At 50.5% G+C, this 6,000-nt stretch overlaps 1 protein-coding gene across 1 annotated transcript in view; it reads left to right on the top strand.

The window, feature by feature from the left end:
- The window catches only part of LOC307087118 (cysteine-rich motor neuron 1 protein), a 39,020-nt gene that overhangs the window by 9,258 nt on the left and 23,762 nt on the right, over positions 1–6,000 (top strand). The window lies entirely within an intron of this gene.

The raw sequence follows: 6,000 nt of genomic DNA, 5'->3' as shown, positions 1-6,000 counted from the left end.
CAACATCTGCATTTGCCATGATAGGAAAGGAAGTGTTATCCAGATGTGAGGGCATCTAAAAAAAATACAAAATTCAGGAACAGAAGGAGGAGAGTAAGCCAAGCCCAGCTGGGACGGGGATCATGTGCTGTTTCTTTCAAGTGCAAAATCCAGAGCTTTCATAAGTGGCGTTTAGTAAAAACTGCCATTTTGTGTTAAAGGTCCTGTATATCATTGGCTTCGTCACCCAATGCTTCACACCAGCACCTCCATTGTAATTTGTCGTTTAAGCAGCAAGGTTTCTTGGAACATTGCTCCGCTTGATGGACGTCATGTTTAGTGGCGCGCCTCGCTCAGTTAAAACGCATGACGTTGTTCAGTCTAGTTCAGAGTCCACACGTACAGCCAGCCCTGGCCGACAAAGTCAAACTCTCAATGTGCAACAAGGGGAGGGAGCGATAAATGTTGTTTACTGGGACTGGGAAGTTCAGGAGTAGTTGGTGCCATGAAAGAGGGGCACTGTGCCCACCGTGATGCCATGGTGCAAACACACCTCAAAGACCACAGCGCGTATTTGGCCCACCTGGCCAACCACCAACATCCCCCCCCCCCCCTCATTAGTCCTGCCTGGCTGCTGTGTCTGTTCGCAGCAGAGCTATTACCCACTGGGCCACACTACCTCTGGGCTGGCAGGGCCGCGACTCAACCCCGCTCTGTGTGTGTCTGGGGCCACTGCATGCTGAAGCATTCCCCCGCTCTGAACGCTTCTAGTTTTGACATGTCTATGTTAGCGTGCGTGTGAGTCTATGTGTGTGTGTGTGTGTGTGTGTGTGTGTGTGTGTGTGTGTGTGTGTGTGTGTGTGTGTGTGTGTGAGTGTGAGTGTGTGTGTGGACCTTGCGGTGTGTGTGTATCACAAGAGAAAGAGTAAGGATTTCAAAGGGCGATCCACGCCCCGGAGGGTTGGGATTGGTGCGTTGGTGTCAGCCGTCTCGCTGCGGTAGGTTAGCCCCACCACCACCACCACCACCACCACCACCACCACCACCACCACCACCGCCACCACCACCACTCTAGCCACCGGCCAGGCAGGGCACCACCAGCAGAGGATAGTCACCACAGGACCCACCGCCAAACAAACAGTATTCTCAGCCTCTTCCTCTACGTCCTCTTATTCCATGTGGAACTCTGGGACAAAGGGAGTGGTCTACTTCCCCCTTTGTTGATCCCGCTGCTTAAAACATCAGAACCCCGGCCTTCATCGCATACACCGCTGCCCAAACTAACTCCTGCCTGGCCAAAATCATCTGTGCAGGCCCTGACGACCATTTTCTCTCTTTTTTTGCCCTGCACACAAAAAGGAAAGACATCTGCGTAACAGCATGCACGTCAACACTGTCAGCGCCGCTGGAAGTACTTAACAGCGCCCACGTGTGCACGAACACACATGCCGCAAAAATCCACATCAGTGCACAACAGTGTTTCTGTTTTGTGTTTTTTGTTTCAACATTGCATTACACACTTTGGAATACAAATTTCGAAATTTTGTGTTCTGCGAATGTGAGTTTTATTCCTAAAAGGCAGTTTCCGTGGCATATTGTTCCAAAGATTTAAGGGTCATTGTGTTTCCCTGTGTATTTTTGCCTGTGTCTCGCAAAGAGGGGGTTTTCTTTTTTTTGGTATATGCACTTTTCTTGGTGTGCAATGTTCTGTCGCACATTCCAGCGATATGTCCAATCACACACTGGGGAAAGGAGGGCGTAGTAGCAGCATGGTTTGTTTACATTTGGTTCAATTGTATTTCATGCCGGCACGCATACTGTCCCATACATGGCCAACAACGATTGCATAACCACCCCTCAATCTTTACAACAGCTGTCAACGGCTTGCGACTGCCATGCGTTGTGAATTCCTAGAACTGCTTCGATGGGGTCTTAAACTCAGGAATCCTTTTGAATTACAGGTAAATCTGAGTGCTGGCTTTTGCTAACCCCCCAACTCTTGATGGGCTCTCCGTCCCGGTGGCTTGTTTTATGGGATAATGCAGCAACCTGGATCCACTTCCTGCATTCCTTCTCGCTTGGTGCAAGTCCATACCCATAAACACTCTCAGCTACAATGAGCAGCCGCGCTCTCCATCCGTCCGGCCGTCGGACAATGCTGAGTCTGATGTAAGCTCAGACTCTCTCGCCCTCAGGTGCGCTGCACTAATAACCATGTGGCCATCTGCAAAAAGAAAAATGAGCTGTTATATACACCATGGACACTCCATGTCTGCTCCCATTGTCTTTACGAGACCGAAAATGAAAAAACGTGCTCTCCGCTCAGTTCATCTGTAAGTGTTCAGCGGGAACAGCGTTGATGTAGGCCTTCGTGGAGGCGGCAGTGCTGCTGATGGCCAGGCTACCTCCCTCAGGTACTCCGACGACCACAGTGTGGCTGTCCCACACGCTGTCATCCCCCCCGCTGACCCCGTCTGTGCCCTTTGACCCCGGACGCCTACCCACGCCTCTCACACACAGACACGTGGGCCAGCGGCGAAGGTTGAGGAAACAACACAGACTCTCTGCAGCGGTTAAGTACGGGACGGGGGGGTTGGAGGGTGGGGGGGAGGGGTCGGTTGCAGCGGTCCGGGGCCCCCGCGCAGCTTAACACGGGAGACTGCCCCTGATGCGAGGCCCTCGGCGGCGCAACTTTAGAAAAACCTGCCGATGGAGCGGGGACCGCGGGGCGGGCGGCCGGACTGGGCCGGCTTTGTTCTCCGTTGACTGGCTTCCAGAGTCACCCGCCGAAACAGAACTGGCATTGTGTGGTTTTTCCATGAGTAAACTCAGGCTGTCAACACAGGCTCCTCTGCTCTGCCCAGCCGCTCCGGGTTCCAGGGGGAAGACTGCGCTCCTTGTGCCCCGGGTTCGCAGGATGGAGGCAAAAAAAAAACAACACATTTACAAAGGCTTGTTTTTTTTTCCCCTCCTTTCAATGAATTGCTGGGATGCCAAAAATATGCATTGTTTACAACACAGGGCGTTCTGTGGTAATGAAACAATTTCCACATCCGACATACCACTCCACCTCCAGACCAGACCAGCTGAAGGTGTGCATGTGAGTGTCTGGTATTGTAGTTTGTCTTTGTGTGTGTGTGGTAGTTTAGTGTGTGTATGTGTGTGTATGTGTGTGTATGTGTGTGTGTGTGTGTGTGTGTGTGGTAGTATAGTGTGAATGTGCGTGTGTGTGTGTGTGTGTGTGTGTGTGTGTGTGTGTGTGTGTGTGTCTGTGTGTGTGTGTGTGTGTTAGTATGGTGTGAATGTGTGTGTGAGTGCTTGCAATCGCGCGCAGTCACACACTGCCATTCCCAGTGTTGAGTTTACATTTGTCCATTGAGGTTAAAGGGTCGCAGAGTTTGGCTAATCTGCGGCGTGAATCGATCAAGCATGCCAAATTAGGTCTTTGTGTCTGTGTTTGTGCAGGCTGGAGAATGGCCACCATTGTGATGGCCAAGATTGTTCCTGTGGCTGCTGACTCACTAATTACAGCCATTTATGCTCAATATAACACAAACAGCACATTACAACAACAAAAATAATCCATCCACCGCTGACTTGTTCCATCATTTTCCCCTCTCTGCCTATTGTGTTGGAAACACCCCCGAAGTGAAGATGATATTAATTGCCCCACTGCGGGCTGGAGCTTTTCCACGGAAGGATACAATTCCATTCATTTGAATGACAATAGTTTGTCTGCCAGCTGCTTTTCCCAGCTCACTTCAGAACCCCGCCATTATCATGCGTGAAAGGATAATCAGCCATCTCTGGGAAGCACACAATGCATAGAAAGTGTTATTCAGTTCAGGACATTGGGCAAGATGGCTGCATTTCTATGGTTTAAACGCCTCAATGTTTTCATATGCAAAATCTGTGTGGAACTGAGCAGTGGAATACTCTGATTGGCCGTTATTGGAATCAAAACATTCTCTAATTAGCCCTCCAAAGTGACGTTCATTTTACTCCCGCACAAGATGCAGGCCAAGAAAACCGTTAAAAGGGGTTGTAACGTGCGTTAATTTGGGGTCCCCCCTCTTATCCATTTTCTATGACACTATTCAGTGCTAAGTGTATCAATGAGAGCTTTGTGGAAGGCCTTCACTGTTTCCAGGTTGCTTGAGCAAACAGTACAGTACAGATCCCTCTCACTCCTGCTCTATTTATCCTTCATCGGAAAAATCCAACATTTCCTTCGCTCTCAATTTCCTCTGTCTGATATTTCCTCGAAAAAAACCGACAGACTCACGGCTCTTTCTCCTCCGTGTTTGTTCTGGGTCAGGTAGACATTGAAGGCCCACTTAACATGCCAGAAAAGTATTGGTTCTGAGCGATGCGTGCAACTTCTAGGCGTGTGATTGGTCAGCCGATCTCCAACCTGTCTGGTGGGTGGAACCCGAGTCGATCCACTTACGGGTGGATTCAGCACGTCCTCTGAGAGCGCGAGTTCGCGCGTGGCAGCCCACTGAACCATGGCCCCGCTGGGCTGGGAAGCCCATCAGCAAAACACTTTGCTCCACGACAGAGCTCCCAGAAACACAGAGACGAAACCCTCTGTTCAAACCAGCTCTCACCCCAAACCAGAAACATTCCTCCCAACCCAATCCCATTTGACTATCCTCGCAGTAATAAGAAATAATCTGGATGAATAACATTACCTATGACCTTGGTGGCCACTTCCTCCTTTAAAATGCCTTGTGATTCAGTCTATCAGTCCCCACGTTTTTCTACATTTCACATCCATCATCTGGATGATGACGGTCAGCCACCCTCTTTTTCGCATCTTCCAAAGTCCCATAGAGTATTTACATGGGTGGGGGGACCTAAACAGGGGACCAGGGTTTGTGGGGGGGCTTTAGCAATTGACAGCTATATGGCAGGGCGTGGTGGGGCTCTGTATGATCACGCTCCCCTGCGTTGTATACATTACAGTGACACACAGAACTAAAATAAACATGGCCCCCGAGGTCCAGGTAATCCAAGCTTTGTGAGGCCACTACTGTTCTCGCCACAATGTCGATACAGCGAGGGGCGCTCCACTTTTCTTTTCCTGAACAGCCTCCAAAATGCACCTCCCACTCCCCCACAACCTCCCACAAAACCCCCACCAATCTCACCCCCTTTCACACCTCTTAAGCCCCCCGTTTCCGCCATCGGCGTCTGCGTTTCGCGCCAGCACCAGCCTGGGATTTCAAGGCTATCAGTGGTTTTATGTGGAGCACTTCCTCCATGTCTCCATCAACCGCAAAGCATGGAGCACTCTTCCTGGCTGGCTAGCTTGTCAGAAAATACTCCAGCAAAGATTAATTATATCTTTTGCGTTGTTGCTTCTGATCGTTGATGCGAGAACAGTCTCTAAAAGTGTTGGATTGACCCAACACTTTTTATCTTGCTACGAAGACATTATTTAGACGCATGAAGACATACGACTTGGCTGGCTATTTGGTTGGGTTTCGGGAGGTCAGAATATATGAAAGTGTGAAAATATTTAAACACTGAGATGGCAAAACTGGGGCTTTTCTCAATCATGGCGCTGAGAGAAGAGATCTACAAGAAGCGTCAACGCTAAGGTTGAGCCCCAGTGCTAGTCCTATCAGAAACCAAGGGCACGTCCGGCGCCAAACTCGGTGGATACGGAGCTTAACTCTCTGAGGCCCTTGCCCACATACTCAGCAACCCCCCCCATCCCTCCCCCTCCCTCCCCCTCCCTCCCCCCCACATCTCCCATCCATGCCCCTCTTCCTCCTCAACAAGGGGCATCAGAGCTATTATGTTGGCTCTGGCAAATGAATAGACAAATAGAACATTTTTCCTGGTATGCAAAGTGAGGGAGGCCTGGAGGAGACGGTGGGGGTGGGGGTTGGGAGAGGGGGTGCAGCACCAGGAAGAAGGGAAGCTCTGTTGAGGGCTGGCTTGCATTAATGGCACGTCTTTAAGGGGATGAGGGTCCGTCTGGACCGTGAGCCAGGGCAGGATCTGTAACCT

Source organism: Pollachius pollachius, assembly GCF_949987615.1.
Source record: "Pollachius pollachius genome assembly, chromosome: 15".
In the NCBI taxonomy this organism is placed as follows: Eukaryota; Metazoa; Chordata; class Actinopteri; order Gadiformes; family Gadidae; genus Pollachius; species Pollachius pollachius.
This window is presented reverse-complemented; position numbering and strand designations above follow the sequence as displayed.